The sequence below is a fragment of the Peromyscus maniculatus genome, chromosome 1 (genome assembly GCF_049852395.1).
Source record: "Peromyscus maniculatus bairdii isolate BWxNUB_F1_BW_parent chromosome 1, HU_Pman_BW_mat_3.1, whole genome shotgun sequence".
Lineage (NCBI taxonomy): Eukaryota > Metazoa > Chordata > Mammalia > Rodentia > Cricetidae > Peromyscus > Peromyscus maniculatus.
In genome coordinates this window covers 180,688,250-180,707,860 of record NC_134852.1, presented here as the reverse complement: position 1 = coordinate 180,707,860, position 19,611 = coordinate 180,688,250, and the positions used below count along the sequence as shown (strand labels likewise).

The window sequence follows — 19,611 nt, the reverse complement described above, 5'->3', positions numbered from 1 at the left end:
TTGCACACAGTGGGGAGGGTGGACAAAGATTAGGGACACCGAGGAAGCAATGAGTGGCAGGTAGCCACCCAGTGCCAGGGCATGGAGCCTGGTGTAAACAGTATTGGGTTGGCAGTCTGAAGTTATGACCTCAGTTCTGCTTCTGCCATTAACAGCTACAAAAATAGCTAACATCTGAGTGCTGACACGTGTCACGTACATTCCTGTCATTTCAGCAGTGTGGACTCACCTAATCCTCATGACTGTCCCATAAGTACTTATTATTACCATCTTACTGATAAGAAAATTTGAGGCATACAAAGGTTAAGCTAGTGTCCCAGGTCACGTGAGCTGACAGAGAGGCGAGCTGGCGTAAATTCAGACTGTCTAACAATATGAACCATTATGGACTCTCTCATCTCTGACAGATTTATTGTGTTAGTTTACCTCCCTAGGTTCTGACCTTTCCTACTTATAAATTCATGTTTTAACAATAACTGAGGTCCAAGCCTTACTTAAGTAGGGAGAGGCTAGAGCAGGGAGACTAGTTAGCTGGCCAGAGAAATGGTCTGGATGGGAGAATTGAGGACTTCAAGTTTGCTGACAGGGTGAGGGCACTCGAGGCATCGAGAAACCAGGAAGCCAATGACAAGCCCGAGTGTGACCTCATAGGTCAGAGGTGGGAGAGAGCATGCACACAGGTTCCTGGTAACCAGCGAAATGCTAACGTGAGAGAGTGGGCACATGGGGAGATTCCCAGGGAAAGCTGGAGGAGGAAATGACTTTGGAACTAACATGAGGAAGGCGGCCAGCACTGAAAAGGGCAGTTCAGGCAGAGCTGGAGCTCAATGGGTCTGGGGAGTCTAGTAACTTGACCATTTGACTTAGTAATATAGTAATGGGAAGGGGATACTGCCGGAGGGGAAGGTCAAGGCTCACGGTTGAGGATCCCAGACAGTAAGCAGCGTGCACGTCAATTCACGTAGGGAGAGGCTGGAGCAGGGAGACTGGTGACCTGGCCAGAGAAATGGTCTGGATGAGAGAAGGAGGACTTCAAGGTGGCTGACAGGGTGAGGCGGAAAGTTCGAGCCAGGAGACCGGGGACTTGAGACATCAAGAAGACCAGAAGCCAATGAAAAAAGAGCAGAGGGAGGTTGTAGTGAGCACAGCGCCTGAGTGAGAGGATAGTCAAGGAAGGTGGCTACTGATGGTTCAGACTAAATCACTCCTGTGGCCTGCGAAGCAAGACATACGAGGCCAGTTGAGCTTAGAGCAAACGCCATCAGAAAAGCACGACAGTGAATGGAGCCTTCTAGGTGCCACTCTGCCCTGCTCCCCTGCGCGACCCGACCCTACCCCGCGCGCCGCCCCCCTCCCCCGTCATCCTCTCCAGTCAACAAAAGGGTACTGCTGTGTCTTTCACTTTGAAGAGGTAACAGGCACAGTGCTAACAGAGAAGAGGGAATAAGCAGACACATCCCTGTTGTGTATCTTGAGCAAGCAACTCCATCTTTCTGCTTTCTGAATCTCAGTGTGTACAGGTGTAAAACGGGGACAATATAACGTCTCTGTGAGGAGCAGCTGAGCGGACACATACAAAGTGTCCGTCCCGAGAGAGTGCACATGACAAGTTAGCTGGTCCTGTTAGGTAGTAGGCCCAAGACAGAGATGGGACGTCTGTCTGAGGACACACAGCCTGGATTCAAACTCACATCAGCTGCCTTTACTTCCATGTTTCCTACAAAGGTGAGGATGGGACCAGGAAAAAGGAATAGAGAAAAGCCGAGGAGATTATAGGAGGAGCAATTAAGGGGGTCGGGAGGTAGAAGGAGAAATTGAGGGAAAAACAGTAAAGATTGTGTCCTAGTTGGCTTTTTTGTCACCTGGACACTAGCCAGGGTCATCAGGGAAGAGAGACCCTCAGTTGAGAAAATGCCTCCATCAGATTGGCCTTTGGGCAAGTCTATGGGAGAATTTTCTTGATTAATGATTAATGTGGGACGGCCTAGCCTACTGTGGGCAAGTGCTACCCTTGGGCAGGTGGTCCTAGGTTGTGTAAAAAAGTGTGTTGAGCAAGCAACATTCCTTCACGGTCTCTGCTTCAGGTCTCTCTCCATGTTCCTGACTTGAGTTCCTGCCCTGACTTCCTCCAATGACGGGCTGTGGTTGCTAATGATGGTATGTGTTAGCCCAACACACCCTTTCCCTCCTGTTGGTCATGGCTTTACCCAAGCAGCAGAAAGCAAACTAAGAGAGAAAAATGAAAATCTTCCCTGTTTAGTCATAGGACTAAAAATTATCATAGCACTAATTCGACACCTAAGCATGTCCCCTGCTGTGTCAGATATCTGCTGCCATGAGACCTTAGAAACGAACCCCGAGGACGCGATAGTACCACAGAAGGGGTGTGTGTGGAGGGGGACATGACGGCAGGTAACTGATAAGGCTGATGTAAGCGGTTTCTATAGAAACAGAAGGGAGACGTGGGCTGATGCTCTCTGTACACAGGTTAAGAGTGAATCTAGTTGGGAAAGGAGGGGTAGTTCTGAAACAGGAACTAGGGTGGACAGTTTCAGGGACAGGAAAATGTTTCTCTTGTGTAATGGACTCATTTGGGAATCTGGTGAGGTTTATGGTCCACTTCTCAGTGGTTTGAATGCCTAAAAATAAAATGCATAGGATGATCAATTTTGCTAGCCACAGACTCCTTGGGAACAAGTAGTCCCATAAAGATGCTCCTGACTTGAAGACTAGGTGTTTCTCAAGCCTTCATCCTTAGGAACTGACAATTAGTCCCTGGATCTTTGAACCCTGTCTGGATAGAGGCCCAAAATGAACACAGAATGTGGAACAAGACCAAATGTTTGGTTCCACCAAGTGCTCCAGATAATGAATTTAGTCAAAGACCTTAGGTGGTTTGGATGCCGATTGTCTTATTTCTGAAGGATATTGTGTACTATGTGCTGATCAAATCCTCATTTGGTTCCAAGAAAATCCCACCAAGACCCAAATATAGATAATCCTGGGTAATTGATTGACTCATTACAGCAAGTACCCGGTATGTTCCATGTGCTTACAAGATGGCTGATATGCTTCTTAGGGGCTAGATGTATACATCACACACAGACACACAGACACACACACAGACACACACACAGACACACACACAGACACACACACACACACACACACACACACACACACACACACACACCCCTTGGTTACTGGGCAAGGAGGAACAGGGCAAATGAGGTTCAGAATGGAAAACAAACGGACATATTTGGGTTTAAATTTTCAAATGAAATCCAGAAAATCAGCAGTAGCTCTTGACAAGGTTGGAGGAAGGATGGCATCAGGTAGGCCACCAGAGATCTAAGAGGCAGCTGGGGTACATGCACTACATAAATAACTTTGCAAGATCTTTTACCTCCCATCCAACTGGAAGCTGAGTGCAAGTGTCTAAGAAATCTAATAGTGCATTACAGACAAGTGCATCAAATAATCCCACTCACTGTTCAATTATGAGTTTATGTTTTTCTAGGCCACACTGAGTGTGTCCGTAAGTGTGTCTTTGTCTACAAGTAGATGTGCAATCATCATACCGACTCTGTCTATTGTTGGCAGTACTATTTTGGGTTGGCCCTATGTAATGTGAAATGAAGAGAAGACGTGTGTAGCAAAATCCCGATATGGAAATCCAGACTTGAAAACATTCTCCGATGGCTTGGCATCCTCAGAATAAATTGGTCATAGTTTTCAACAACTCAGATCAAAGCCAAATGCTGTTTGCATTCAGACAGTGATTCAGGGACCATGTCTTATTTGGTTCCTTTGAAAATAAAGCACAGACATTTTTTCATACCTACGAGAGAAAGCTTTTGGCTGCCAAATTTGTGCATTGAACATTTTATTGTACACTAATACAAAATTTTACATCTTGTCTTAAATGTCTCTTCAGAATTACCCTAGCATCTCTAAGCTGAGGTGCCTGTTACAATGATGGTCTCCTGATGTGAAGTGAAGATGAAGAAGAAGAAGAAAATAGGCCAACTGGTAAAGATAAAAAATAAATGAGAGTAAATAAAACACATATGGAACTTCTACTTTCAGAGTTGAAATGTATATGAGTGTATATGCAAATTAGCCATCCAAATAGGAATGTAGGCCGGGCCAGACTTAGGCACAACTAAGAAATGGTGAAGTTTGCTTTCTATGGCGTTTTGCTCTTAGCCGGGATATTTTCTCTGACCCCAGTCCCTCATTTTCTGCCCACTTTCCTACTCTCTGTAACCAGTGAGAACATTCTTCTTCCAGGACCTAATCCAGGACCCCTGTCTGCACTGAGCACCGATTCCTCAAAGCCCATGTTTTGTGTCCCCTTGCCATGGGCCTTGCTTATAGTGAGAATTACTTAAATGACTAGCTTGAAAAAACTTAGTCTCACACCGTCAATTGTTGACTTTACCAAACAGATATTATGGACTATTTCCTGGTTGTTCTTTTTCCTCCTTAGCTCCAGTGAGAGCTCCAGACACAGAGAGTCGTGGCTGTGGTGGAGCACAGCAAGAGTGTGCACTGGGAAGTAGGTGGGCACGAACACAAAAAGCCAAAGAGCATCAGGATGCGTGAGAATGTGGGGACAGCCACGCTGACTCTATTAGAGCTGATGAATGCTTTTGTTGCATGTTTTGTGTGGAAGATGCCTCTCTAAGAAATCAGCAAAAATGAACTAATTTCATCTTCAGAGCAGTGCTCTAGCATGAAGACTGGTACCAATCTCTTCTTGGGGCTCTAGGGAGGGACACTGGGAGGCAGAAGGTTCCCTCACGGTCACCCAGCTATTAAATGTAGAGGCAGGGCTGAACCCCAGCAATTTGGCTCCAGAGTCTCCATTCTTATTTTATTTTGTGGGGTGTATGTGTGTTGTGTGTGTGTGTGTGTGTGTGTGTGTGTGTGTGTGTTATATGCATGTGTGTGCACCTTGTTTGTGCAGGTGAGCACTTGCGGAGGCCAGTGGTCGCTTTAGGTCTCTAACTGAATGAACATGGAGCTTGTCATCGCAGCTAGGCTGGCTATACCTAGAAAGACCTTAGGTTCTGCCTGCCTCTGGTCCCCCAGCACAGGGGTTGCAGGCACATGTCACCATGCTAAGCTTTTATGTGGGTCCTCAGGCTTGCAGAGCAAGTACATTGCATAGTGAGTCATCTCCCCAGCCCCTGGGTAGTGAGTGGTTCTTTTTATTTATTTATTTATTTATTTATTTATTTATTTATTTATTTATTTATTTATTTATTTATGCATGTGTGCCTGAGTGCATGCGTGTGTACCATGTGTATGTGGTGCCCACATAGGCCAGAAAGAGGGCATCAGAGCCCTGGAACTGGAGTCAGGACAGTTATGAGCTGCCATGTGGTGCTGGGAATGAGTGTTCTTGAATGCTGAGCCTTTGGCTCTTAATTCAGTGTGTCCATTCATCAAGTGAGTGACACAGAGCAGGGCCCTCGATGTCAACCGTTTTGTGTGATCTGTAAAGAAGTCTAAAGGGGCCTCCTGACAGTGGTTCTTCACCACGGCTTCCCATTAGAGTCACCTGAAAAACTTCTGAGCAGTTCTGATACCATGGACACTGATCGAATCACAAGCTCCCTGGAGCCCTGCCAATGACACAACAAAGCTTCCTGGAGTGTCCACAAAAACAGCTGGCCCTGAGAAAAATCCCCGCAGAGGACTGGATACTTAAAGGTAGGGACCAGCCCGGGGAGGAGGGGTGGGCAGGGGGTAGCTCAGGGTTCGGAAAGTCTAAGGCTGGGGGCCACATGCTGGTGAGGACTCCTTGTCACCTCAAGGGAGTACAAATGGTTGGTCTCCTGGTGAGGAAGAACAAGCTGGTAAGACCTCTAACGGGGTTTTAAAAAGTGCTACCTGTGACCAGTGGACCCCACTCTTACAACCCCACCTGATGCTAATGACCCTGTAAAGGTTCCCATCTTAGATTGCTATGAAAATGACAATTGAATTTCAACATGAGAAAAAAAAAATTCAACCTGAGTTTCAGAGAGAACAAACATTCAAATCCTCACAGGAGGCTTTAAGGAGGTACAAGTTGGTGTTAATTCCGTCCTGTTTTGTAAAACAGGTCAATTCATATGCAAGTGTATACATGCTCTTAAATTTTTTTGTTTTTTCGAGACAGGGTTTCTCTGTGTAGTTTTGGTGCCTGTCCTGGAGCTCGCTCTGTAGACCAGGCTGACCTTGAACTCACAGAGATGCTCCTGGCTCTGCCTCCCGAGTGCTGGGATTAAAGGAGTGAGCCGCTGCCCCGCTACATGCTCTTCAATTTTATATGTAACTTATATTGCCACATGTTTTATCACGTCTTAGGCTACATTGTGTTTAGTGGAGTACAATGCTTCTGGAAAAAGCATGTGAACTGTAGCCAGAGGGGGCTGAGTTCAATTCTCCTCTTACTTTTTAGCTCCGTGTCTGTGAAAGTTGAATGAGCCCATAGGTCTCGATGCCGGATCCTGGCATAGAGTAAGCCCCTGGTCAACATAAGCCGTTATCTCTGCCATAACTAAGCTGTGCCTGGCACTGACCGCTTGTAACCTGATGCCTCCGCTCTTTCCTCCATGCCCACTTCTTGCTAGAAGCAAGGAAAGCGGTGACAAGGACGTTTCTGACCTACGCAACCTGCCGCGATAGCATCGTTATTATCAAGTTCAAATGGTCTCACTGCTGGCCTCTACCTTCAATCTAGGATCTAAGGACTCTCTGCCCCTGACGCTCATGCCAACAGCCCCAAGTGATCTCCACAGCTAGAGTTTTAAATGTCATTTAGTTACAAAACAGGACTGAAAAGCGTGGGGGTGGGGACGATGGTGGAGGATGAACTCCAACTTTGGAAAGCTGGACCAACAACTACCACAGAACTGAGTGGGATTCTGAGACACGTGAGCAGGCACCTCTAAATGATTCCTTAACTGTTTCTAAATGCCATTCCACGGCAATCTGGGCGGGCTCTGCTTTACCTTGGATTGAAAAAAGTCCAATTGCCATAGGCATTTTGGAATGCATAAATTTTCTTTCAGGAGATGGGTTCTTGGGCAGCATTTGTTAACCAGTAACTGGGAGCATACAGAAACTGGCCCAGCTTTTCAAGGGAGTTGTCTGTCAGGTGAATGGATCAGTCTCTCTATCTAAGGCCCAAAGGTTGGCCAGTAGATCTGAAGGAGCCATTGTGTAATTATGGGGGAGATTAATGTTTTTCTTTAATATGATTCTATCCAAATGACTGGAGGGTCCCAAAGAGAACCTGAATCATAGTATTTTTTTTTCTTTTAAATCCAGGCTCTTCTTACACTATAAAAACGATACCAGCGTTTACTAGGTGGTGGAGTTTGTCTTGCTTATCTTTATATCTTCCATGGTCCCTTAGCTACCTCAGGTACTTTTATAGGTTGTTGTTACTAGTATAAAAAACAATAAAAGGAACTTAATAGTTCTCATAAATGAGAAGGCTGAGCAGCGAGGTGGAGATCAGAAGCGGCTCCATCCAGGCCCAGGCTGGCGCTTACTCGACCCTGCCCTGCACTGAGCAGGAGCTTTCTCTGCAGGTTCAGAGGAAGGCAGCTTTCCTTGTCTCTGCACAGCACAGAGGGAGAATGGCTACTGCCCCTAGATGCCACCCAAAACCATTCTTTTCCATCTATCATTAGTCCAAATTGGGTCATAAGCCTGACTGAGTCAACGCCAATGCCGTGGGGTGGAGGGGTTGGGGAAGGTCCTGCACTGGTTGGTTTAAGGTCATATTAACCAGCCACTCACTTCAGAATGTCTCTTAGGAGTTCAAGCCCCTCCTAGGAGTTGGGGAGGGTAGTGGGGTCAGTTTCCCCTGAAGCTATTATGCTGAGTCCACTACCAACAGGGAAAAACCTCAGCTTGCACAAGTTTATCAGCACAGCTCCTACCCAGTCCTTACAAAGCCTCCAAGAGCACAACCGAAGTCCCCCGTGGGCCAGGGTACAACCTCCAATCTTCCAGTAAGTAGTGGAGTTGGGATTTCCAGGTTTTCTGATTCCAAAGTCCACCCTCCTTCCAACATCCTGCCTGAGGGAACGAACAAATAAACACTAGGCAGAGGCAGGTTCAGTTGCCCTGAAGGAGTAAAAGCAGTGAACTGTAGGGAGACTTCTGTTTGAAGTGGGCCACACCCACACCAGCTAAGACGCTGGGAAGGCATTTCACCCCTCTCCCCGGTTCCTCATCTTTGAAATGGAAATTGCATGAGATTGGACTTCACTGAGCTGGTGGGTGCAGTGCGGCTGTACCTTTAAGGAACACTCTGGCCCAAAGGAGGTCAACACTTTTAGTATGAACAGGTATGTTTTGGGGGCAGCTGGTCATTTGAATAACAGACAACAAAGTCATACTCTGGGTCAAGCTACAGAACTCCAAGAGAATAGAAGTTGTGTACAGATGTTGAAAACTCCCAAGTGTCAATGTCACAGCAATCTGGGATGTGTAGAACACTTCTAAGCTTCTTCAAAGGCTCTTGCAGGCAAGTCAAGGAAGAGTCCTAAGAGAAGCCACCAAATCACTTGCTCCTCAGAGCCTAATCTGTCCAGTTAACCCAGCTGGGATCCCAGGGTGGACCACCCACTTCTGCATTCAGCTCATTTAAAGGCACACCCACCTCTCTGCACTCTCCATCCCTAGTTCCTCTCCTGACTCCCTTCTCATCCACTCTTAGGATGCCATTTCTTTTCTGTATAGAACTCAAGGTGTGAGGTGAGGGACCAGGCTCCCTGTGAGACACAGTGGGTCTCAGTTGAGAAGGCCCTAGGCCAGGATCACCTCCAAACACAAAGCCAGGCATGGAGATTTTGAGTTTTCCTCATGGAGGAAACCAAACGCTGGAGAACCTGTGCACACTGAGAGAGAGGAGCCAGATGCGGAGGCTCTCTCCCAGTGCCGAAATGATTACAAAGACAAAGACAAGTGGTTAGTGTTGGTCACCACCTCGGCAAGCAGAACGTCATCCTGTCACGTTCTCATAATAAAGCCATTCATTTGATTAGTGTTCATTACTTCCTAGCTCACAGTGCTTCTGTGAATGTATGAAGAGAAGTAAGTTACAGCCAGCTACTGGAAGACATTTAATGGAGGCAGTTATAGACAAGATCATGTCTCCATGAGGTAATTAACTTCACAACTCTGAAAGTAGCCAGTGCTGGTGCGGAGTAGCAGAGGGATCGCTGTGGAGTACTGTATACATCTACGATTCATTTCTAGTAGTAGAGGAATCACCGTGGAATACTGTATACATCTACGATTCATTTCTAGTAGTAGAGGAATCATTGTGGAGTACTGTATACATCTACGATTCATTTCTAGTAGTAGAGGAATCACCATGGAATACTGTATACATCTACGATTCATTTCTAGTAGTAGAGGAATCACCGTGGAATACTGTATACATCTACGATTCATTTCTAGTAGGAGAGGAATCACCGTGGAATACTGTATACATTTACGATTCATTTCTATTTGGATAAGGCCTTTGCACACACTGTTTAGGAATATGTCAGGAAATAGCCCACTGGTCTTTGCTGAATTTTAGTTGCACCTCAAGCTTATGGGAAGGAAAAAAAATGTACTTACCAAAAGAAATGGAGAGGAACCATATGGAGAAAAATACTTTTGTCAGTTACGTTTGAAGTGAAACATTTTAGACTCTGATTTAAAGTTTTGACCTCAGAAGGGAAAGAGTATTCTGGCATGAATATAATAAGTATAAATGAGAACTTAAAAAACAACAACCCAGTATCACTGACTGATGGGTAAGGAAAGTCTGGGCTAACCATACCTGTGGTGAAATAATTTAAATTTTATTAGCCTATCAAACATGGGTAACATAATATGAAATTTTCTGGATCCTGCTATTTGCACGACTCATTCAGGAGGGTAAAATGGAAATTTTCCATCTTACATTTTTAGTTCTCCTCTTTAATTTGGCAAACACTGACTTTTCTTGCTGCATTTCTACCTGAGTGGACTCTTGTCAGCTGGGGTGAGTGTGTGCGTGAGCTTCTGTTTTAATAGCTAGGCATACTGTTATTGGTGCTATTAGCTCAACTTCTCCGTCAGCCGAAGTTCAGATTTGTTTCTGGCTACGGGCACTCTACATGAACAGGGCCCTGATCATTGCTCTTCTGCTAGGTCGCTCGGATGCACTCATGTAACAGTTCTGAAGTTTTGCTGTGAAGTTCTCTCTGGGAATGTTCAGTGATGGCTGTAGCCACACGGTCATGAATGCCTGTTTTGACTTCAGCCTTGAATCTGCAGCTGCGCAGGAGCTGTGCCTTCTGTGCCTTTCTGAGGCATAGCTGCCTTTGCTGACTGCTCCTCTATCGTTCTTTGAAGGCCAGCTCAAGCAGCCAGGCTACTCCACGTTACTCTGGAGGGAATTATTCCTGCCTCCTTCACCCTCCCTGCACACTTAGTGGCGTTCAACACTGACTACAAGAGACCGTGAACTTCATACACATGTGTAATGGCTAATCTTCACTGCTGATTCAATTTAGGAGCAGCCAGGAGGCAAACCTCTCTCTGGGTGTGCATTTTTGGGCATTTCCACAAATGTTTAATCGAGGAGGAAAGATCCACCCTGAATGTGGGCTGCACGATCCCACAGGTCCTCAACCCAATAAAAATGAGAAAGTGAGCCTGGCCGTGGTGGCATGTGGCTTTAATCCCAGCACTTCTGGATTAAAGGCAGGGGTAGGTGGGTCTCTGTGAGTTCAAGGCCAGCCTGGTCTACAAAGCGAGTTCTAGGACAGCCAGGACCGTTACACAGGGAAACCGTGTCTCGGAAACACACACACACACACACACACACACACACACACACACACACACACACACACGCGCGGGGTTGGGGGGACAGGGGATGAGAAAGTGGGAACAACCACATTCATTTCTCTGAATTCTCTGCCATGATGGACCCTGCCAAAACAAACCTCTTGGTTCCTTAAGTTTTTTTGTTAGGCATTTTGTCACAGTTATGAAAAGAAGCAACTACTGGGACTTCCTGTGCGCTTTTCATACAGCCAAGAGAGAATCCCTTTCTATTGTAGGGCAACAAGGTTGAAAGAACCCAGGGGTTCTGGGTCCACAACCCCAGCTGTGCCTGCAATTCTCTCATGTTCATGGCTTTGAGGAAAGATGAGGTGATCTACTCAAGAGCCTCGAGGTTTTACTCTATCCTAGGCACAGGACAAAGACTTTAAGTCATACTTCCTCATGTACGGAGCCCGCCAAGCGTAATTCTCTTGGTTTCAGTGCTTGGACAGACAAGGTACACTTGAGCTGGCAGCAGGGCACTGTCTGCTGAGTCAGTTGTCCTGAGTCAGGGCTTGAGATGAATTCAATGTGGGTCTCTGGAGATGGGAGATGCTGGCCAGGCTACAGTTCCCACCTCTCTGGCTGGAAGGCTGCCAGGCATGAGTCCTAAGAACAAATGATGGGGAGGCTCATGGGAAGGGAAGGGTGCCGTCTCCGAACATCCTCACTTCCTTTCCCACTGTCTCCCTTCCCTCTCCTAACCAGTTCTGTTTGGAAGAAGCACAGATCTCATTCTGAGTCATGCTAGAGTTCTGGTAGCACTCCAGGGTCACTGAAACTCTTGAACTATAAGCACATTACAGATCTACGTTCTTGCTCCCACCACAAAGCATTGTACCTATTTAGTGGTAAATGTGTTAGGAATATTAGAGACTCCTGAAAATGCCACCTGAATAAAATGCCATCCCCACTTTCAGGCTCAAAATAAAGAAGGGATTTTGGGGGAAATTAATGACTCATAACTTCCCCCACTATCTCATTTCCATGAGTCATTGATTAAAGTAGGGTAGAGTACTAAGGATTTTCTCTTGCAGCTTTGAGATTCCCATTGTGTAAGAAGTTTCAGAAGCTTTTTGTCAGGTTCCAAGACATCATTTCATCACTATGCATCCAAACCACAGCATATCAATGTTACCTGAAATGCTGACAATGGTTTCTTCTTCTTCTTCTTTTTTTCATCCTTCACCCTGGCTTTACTTCTGCCTGGGGAATGGCACAAGACTGTAAGGAGCAGAGTTTCCCATGATGCTTTGAACTTGAGCAGCTTGCTCTGCTCCTGAAGGCTTCAGTTCATGAGGATGGGTTTTTATGTGAATGTCAGGCATGTTGCAATAACTAGCCACAATGGAATAATCATGGCAATTTCCACCATTTGGTTTCTTTGTTTTTGTGATGTTGCTGCATGCTTCATTTTATGAGTATTTTCTTTTCTTATGTGCGGTTGAACCCATCTATTGCCATCCCGGGCTTGGGCATTTGTATTTAAAAGGCGATGAAGACCAGAGAGAGAAACAGGAAATTGACAGTATGGCATAGCATAATGCTTACTGTTCTATTCCTTCACCCTTTACTTCTGCTGACAGATACTCTGGTGTTTTATAGAGTTTATGTCTCCCTCCTAAAGAAAGGAGGACCATAACAAGGTCTAAGAAAAAGTATTGTGAAAAATTAGGTTTCTCCTGGTGATGTTGCTTATTACCACAGATTAAGACGTGGTAACACTTCTGCTGAAATAAGACACAAAAACTGCCAACAATCTTTTTGGTTTGGTGTTCTGTGTTAAGTCACTTGTGTCCTTAGGGGCTTCATTCTGACCACAGCATCTATTAAAATGCTACATTATATTAGAACGATAGCAGAATAGACTCTGAGGACAAGAGGAATTCTCTCTGTGTATATTGTATGTGTTTACGTGTTTGGGTGTTTGTGGGTGTGCACAAATCTGTGAGTGCACATGGAGGCCAGAGTTCCATGTAGGTGTCTTCCTTGATCATTCTCTCTCTCTGGGCAGGATATTTAATCAAACCCAAAGTTTACTGATTTGGGTAGGCTGGCTGGCCAGTGAGTTCCAGGGATCTGTCTGTGCACCCCCACCCCCTACTCCCCACTCCCAATCAGTGCAGGAATTACAAGTGTGCACCACGATGTTTTGGCTTTTCACATGGGTTCGGGGATGTGAACCCATGTCCCCACACTCCTAAGACAACATTTCACTACTGACGGAGCTACCTCCCAAACCCCAGACTAGTGAGTGGTATTCGAAGTGTCTGTGGCACCCAGTTCACTTCACCCACAAAGAGGAATAGAGTGAGACTCACTGCACAAAGGCCTAACTGGAGAATGCTGCCTGCAGTATAGGCACTGAATTCCAAGCTTGGAGTCTCTGCTTTCTGTGGCAATCCATAGTGGATCCACTAACAGTAAGTTTTTTTGTGACAGGCTCCTGAGGGCTCTGATCAAGCCTAGCAGAAGGACCACAACTTACAAAACCAGAGATGTTGAGCTCTAAGGAGAATACCACTGCACACAAGCAGTATTTTCGAGGAGGGTGTGCCCGTTCCTCCCAGCCTATCTTCAAGTGAAACCCTGGTTACTTCCCCTTACCTTCCTTTGGCCCCTCTACTCCTTGGAAGATGTCACAAGGATCCTCTCTGCACTCCACAGCCAGTTCTGAAATAGTCACCAGCATCCAATCCCACACCTTAGGGTCCCTTTTGCCATCTTTCACTTTTCTGTTTTCACTCTCCCCACTTTTTACTACAAGGTTTTTCCTCTCTTGTTCCGTAGGATTGGACAACGGGTCCTGTAGAAGGGCGGACACACTTTTAGGTTAAAAAAGAAAGCCAAACACATAGGTCCAGAAAGGTGAAGAGTCTCTCTGCGGTTACCAGGCTCTGGAGTTTTATGGGAAGGAGCGTGTGCCGCCACCGAACAGAGACACTAGCTGGCCTGGTGACCAGGAGCCCGCCCCTATCCCTCCCCGCCCCCTCCGGCGCTCACACTCAGGAAGCAGCTGGCTGCGGGCCGGCCCTCGCGGCCGCACACACATCCACACTCCTCGCCGGGCAGCCTCCCTCCCTCCCGCCCTCTTCCCCTCTCCCTGCAGCAGCGTCCCTTACTGCGCCGCCCGGGCAGCCCAGAGCGCGGCGCGCAAGGGCACGGGAGCCAGGGGCCGCGCACCTCGGGGCCGCGGCGGGCCCGGGTCCAGGCTCGCACCGGCGCTCTCCAGCCGGGACCCAGCTCCAACAGCCAGCATCCCGAGCCCGGCCCCTCCACGCATCCCCCTCGGCCCAGAGCGAGGATGAGCGCCCGGGGCCAGGCACCCAGTCGCCACTCAACTTTGTAAAGACATGATTGGAGGAGTGTGTCTGTGCGGAGCGGGGACAGCGAGCTGATGCCGAGAGTCGGCCCGCTGCCCTGCCTCCTCCTTCCCGGGCCGCGGCCGTCGCAGCCGCCGCGCGCGCACACACGGCCATCGGGCCGCGTTTCCGCGCTCCGGCCCCGGGCTTGGATGCGAGTTTTCATTTCCGAAGGAGGCAGAGCCCGCGTGGAGCGCTGAGGGGCTCAGCCCCCCACCCGTTCGTCGCCAGTGCTGTCACGCGCGGGCTGGCCGGGAGAAGGGACTCACGCGCCCAGCTTTGTTGTGGAAATCCGGTTACCTGGTAAGTGGATGCCATAGGAACTTTGTTCCGCAGGCGAGAGACGGAGCGAGGAGAAGGCGCTCGAGAGTGTGGGGGCGGTCAGTCTCAAGAGATGCAAACTCGGGATTAGAAAGAGTTTGTGCACGCCGGCTTGGTGGCGTTCGCGCGGGTTTGAGGACACGAGCACCCCAAGTCTCCAGACTCACAGGGCTTCTAGAGACCCAGGCACACCTTACCGAGGCAGATGGCAGTACTCGTTTAGCCATCAGACTGGCTGTCAGTTACCTAAGAGCGCCGAGTGTAGACGGAAAGGAAACCAGCAAGGTGTTGAAGTTTCGCTTATAGGGAGAGTCTCTGCCTTTTAAAAGATAACACAGGTCCCACAAGGCGACACAGTCAGGGCCAGTTAGCGCTCCGGCACGGTGCGCGCCATCCCTCGGGGTTCTACTTAAGGGAAACTTTGGCAAAGTGTGGAGTGATGGGGTGGCCTGAGGTCTTTCGGCCAGAGTCGGGGCAGTAGTTGTTTTTCCGGCTTCCACGTGTTTGTGGAGCGCCACGAAGGCTGTTTTCCACTTTTGTGTTCTATCCAAGTTGTTGTGCCCATTGTTCAGGGAGGTCCTCGGGTTCGGGGACACAGCTACTAGTCGGGAGAGGTGCAGCGACCCGCAGCCGCCAGGTTTTCAACTATAACCTCCCACACCACGAAATCGCAGACGCGTTCGGACACCAACACTCCCCTCCGGGTTCGTCACCTCGCGTGTACATTTTTATGGGCCGGGACAAAATGTCAGCACTGTTTGGGGAATGTCTCAGTCTCGGGGACTTTGTCCTGCTTCAAGTCTCTGGTCCCTATAAATGACCCTGTGTCTATTTTGAAGTCGTCCGGGACCACTTTCTGGAAAGCGTGAGTGAGCTGTTGGCAATCCTAGACACACACCTTGCCCCAAGCGACAGTTCCCAGTTACTCACTAGAGCTGACAAGTCACCCAGGGGACGAGGAACTCACCCAAGTGTCTGAAAACCTTGGCCCGGGTGGATTTGTCATCCTATGGATGATTCAAGTAGGTACCTGGAGGGAGACATTGGGGTAAGGGTTCTGGCTCCAGGAGGTCGCGCCCTTGGACCTGGTAAGTAGTCTGTTTGGGAGGCGACAGCAAAAGGACGCGGGGCGGCGGGGGGAGCACTCGCACAGGACGCGGGTGGGGTGCGGGGCGGTGCGCACCCAAGTGCGGCTCCTGGGGTTCCGGGGCTCCGGCCCGCAGCACGAGGGTCTCCTCGGTCGGTCGGTCCCGGCTTCCTAACTGGCGGCTGGCGGCGGCCTTTCTGCCCCCGATTTACTCAGTACCGGGTTGCACAACAGGAAGCCGGCACGAGTTTGTTTTGTTTTGTTGCGTTCGCTTGCTCTCTGGCTGGCTGACACGCCGCGGGTGAGAGGCGGGGGCAGAGCGGGGGCGGCCGGGTTTCAGCGAGCACCACTAGGGGCCCTGGCGCCTCCACCTCCGGTCCTGCCCTCGCTTACCTCCGGGGAGCCCAGGGGCCAGGACCCAAGACCCCTGCGGGGCAAAGGTGTGTGTATTTGTGTGTGTGTGTGTGTGTGTGTGTGTGTGTGTGTGTGTGTGTGTGTGTGTGTACGTGTGTGTGTACGTGTGTGTGTGTACGCGCGCGCGCGCGCGTGTGCGTGCTTGTGTTTGTATTGTTTGGGGGGGGGGATTGTTGAGCCCAAGCGGGCAGTCTACCCACTGTTCCGGGCCTTACGCCTAGGCCCTGCAGCCCCACCACCACTCCTGGCGCCTCTGCCCTGTGTACCTCTCTTCCTGGCTTGGCCTCTTTTGACACCAGCTTGGTCCTATGGAATAGAGGGTAGGGGGTCACTTCCGGAGTCCTAGGGAGTAGTGTCCGCAGGGACACTCCAGCACTTGCAACCCTGTCTCTCCTGGAGAGGACACCTTCCCAGCCCCGCAGAGCCTCTTTCTAGGACATCTCTTGAGAATTGGGTTGGTGGTCCTAGTGATTCCAGAGTTGGCTAGGAAAGAGAGAAGGTATGTATACAGCTCCCCCCAGTGGACCAGATCCCTTTGGGTTATGGGACCTGGAGTGCCCAGTGGGAACTGTTAAAAGTCCTGGGGGGGGGAGGGGAAGAGGGGGGGAAATCAAGACCCTGAGACTCCAGGGGTTTTGCCCAAGAACCCCTGCCAAACTTAAGCATCCAGGAAAAACACTAGAGTTTCTCAGTTGAGAGCGGTTCTTGGCCTGAAGGTGAACTCAAGACAAATGCGAAGTGTCTTCTGTCCGCACTGAAGCTCTGATGAGTCATGCTTTCTGCCTTGGGTGGTAGCCAGGCCCTGTCCCCAAATGTCTCCTTGCCCACTGGACTTCACTTTGTAGACTCTATGAGGAACTCTTAAAATTGTAAAAATGGACTTGAGTTTAAATCTTACCCCTGCCCCCCTTTTCTCTCTTGTTTGCAATGAGGCTACATAGAGCAGGTGAACCTGCAAAAGTTTGCAGAAAAACAATGAAAGTTGTGCCTGGAAACGTTGACATGATCTAAAGAGAGAGCTCTGTGAGAGTGTATGCCCCCCCCCCTTTCTTCTCCAGGGAGAACTGCTTACATTTAGTGACTTGACTAGAATTTACCACAGTGTTCATCGAGAAGATTCTCATTCTTACTAGTACCTTATTCATTTCTTTTCTCCCATGCCAGGAGGACTCAGCCCTTCTTGAGATTTGAGTTAGTTAATTCTGTGTGCTCTGGGATGATGCCCTCTCTCCTCGCTTCTCTTGAGGTCACTCTGGGCAGAGTGGCCTTTCTACAATTCATTGGTTCTACCAGAGTTCCCACTCAGGTTAGCAGAGGTTGGATAACTGAGGTTGGTTGGTTTGCTTGGGAGAAAGTGGTTCTTACTCTAAATGGGAAGTAACTCTCTTTCTGGGATGCACCCCAGACTCTACCTATTGTGGTAGGCGAAAAAGAATGGCGAGAGTTAAGTACATGGAAGTGATAGTTTGTAAAAGCCCTGCCTTTACTTATGTGGCCGGGGTGGCCCTTCCGCAGTTTTAGAAGACAGGTCAGTGTTCACGTTACCTTTTTCCTACTAGGAATATTCTGAGGATAGTCTGTCTACATTGTCCTCTCAGGTCAAGGTTGCTGACCATTGGAGTTGGGATGTTAGTGTTTAGTTCTCCCTGACTGTAGGAGTTATTTTGAAGGAGCAGATCCAGGAAGAAGGACCAGAGCACACTCTTACCCTTGGAGAAGTCATTTCCTGTGTTTCTGCAATTATTTTTCTATAGAGGAAGTTTTATTATAAATAAGGAGTCAATACAGGATTAACCCTTTTATGTTTGGCTAGTTCATAAACTCAGTCAGGACTGAAGGAAAAAAAGGCACATAGGTAGTCTTTGCAATAAAAATACGATGACATCCTTATTCCAGGAGAAAGAGACAAAATTGAGTCTTTAATATGACATTAAGATGAGCTGAATTTTTATAAAAGATGCCCAAGCTTAAGGTTTTCCTAGTTACCACTTACTTTAGGCAGAGTTAACACAAAAGCCAACATTTTTGTTGAGGCAGAACAAAATATCCATGTGGAAGATCACACCTGTTAGCTTCATAAACAGGACACACCCAACAAACTGGCATCCCAGGAGCATCTCTCAGAGATCCCTCCAGGGACTGCCTCCCTTTAAGACAGTGGTTCTTAATTTGTGGGTTGCATATCAGACATTTGCATTACAATTCATAACAGTAGCAAAATTACAATTATGAAGGAGCAACAGAATAATTTTATGATCAGGGGTCACCATGACATGAGGAACTGTATTAAAGGGTCACAGCACTAGGAGGGTGAGAACCACTGCTTAAAGGTAACATTACCTTCACTTCTAACACTTGTGTGAGTTTGCCTGAACAAGTGTTTTGCGGAACTGGAATGGTTCTAGCTTTGTTTGATATGCTCGCGACTTTGTAGTAGGTCAGATAATCTGGGTTTTCCTTTAAAGGTGATGGGAACAGTTTGGCGTATAGAAAGTAGTTGTTTGAGCATTACTTAAGGTGATAGAATTAAGGAGAGATACAAGTGAAATGGATCATATCCATACCTGTCGGCAGTCTGGTACCTACCTTTGTAACATGCCTGGTGTGATTCCCGGTGAGCAGGAAAAATGTTAAGAGAATGCGTTGGTAGCCCTGGTATGAGGGCCAACACTCCACAGCAAACATAGCTTAGTACTGAATTGACTGAGAATTGTCTACCAGAATGTGAAGATTCAGGCAAGAACATTGTGTCTACCCAGAGGATGGGACAGAATTTCTGTGTTACTTTTTCTTACTTAGCGAACAGAAGAGAGATGGGAATGAGCAGGCTAGAAAGCATACAGCTGTAATTAAACTGGATCTTCAGGTCACAGGGCATGGGACTGATTATTGCATTGTCACATGCCACTTATATTTATTCAGATAATAAATGATGAGGGCAGACTATAATTACATATCTCACTTTTATTTTCTGCGTAATATGAATAACATAAAGGTAGTAAATATGTACATGTGTAAATTAGTATTGAAATATACGTATGCTAAGTCATGTGTGAAAAGGATAGATACATTATATGTAAATGTGTAAATACATTATATGACTATCTCTAAATACAAGGGCTGGGGGGAGTTCCCATATAAACTAGACATAACCGCAAAACTCAATGGAAGGAGACTTTAGACAGGGAAATGAAACATAGGCAAATAGCCACAGAGCACTGAAGAATGGGAGGAATGTGAAATGAAAAATGTATATGGAGGAAAATAGTTAGCATTTGTTGGGTTCTTTATGTCCTTGGCACTGTACTAAGAATGTGACATGCATTTTCTCATTTGCTGCTCTGTAATGCCATAAACAGTGCCCAATAGTGTGAGTATCCCCATTTGACAGATGAGAGCCATGGAGACAAACACAGGAGTGTGAAGGGCATACAGTGGGCTTGGAGAGTTCGTAGAAGTGGGCTTGTGGCTGCTTCATTTGGCAAAACTCGTGCCTTGCAAGTAGGAGGACCATGAGATGAATGTTTTTCCAACATTTTCAGCATGACC

At 47.7% G+C, this 19,611-nt stretch overlaps 1 protein-coding gene and 1 long non-coding RNA gene across 5 annotated transcripts in view; one reads left to right on the top strand and one right to left on the bottom strand.

Annotated features, from left to right (window-relative positions):
• The first annotated feature begins 5,700 nt into the window (after positions 1 to 5,700).
• Positions 5,701 to 19,611, top strand: part of Glis3 (GLIS family zinc finger 3) — a 447,159-nt gene continuing 433,248 nt past the window's right edge. The window contains exon 1 of one of the 4 annotated variants that reach the window (XM_076561823.1): positions 5,701 to 5,721. The gene's annotated coding sequence lies outside the window, so the exon portion shown is untranslated. Of the gene's footprint in view, positions 5,722 to 13,966; positions 14,544 to 14,599; positions 15,584 to 15,959; positions 16,089 to 19,611 lie in introns of those variants that run through there. The other 3 variants (XM_006987450.4, XM_076561816.1, XM_076561811.1) reach the window with 3 other exon arrangements.
• LOC143270767 (uncharacterized) lies at positions 10,194 to 13,835 on the bottom strand. The gene is made up of 3 exons (XR_013047996.1): positions 13,486 to 13,835; positions 12,017 to 12,084; positions 10,194 to 11,487 (listed from the first exon to the last, which is right to left on the bottom strand). It is a non-coding gene; the product is annotated as an uncharacterized LOC143270767 (long non-coding RNA).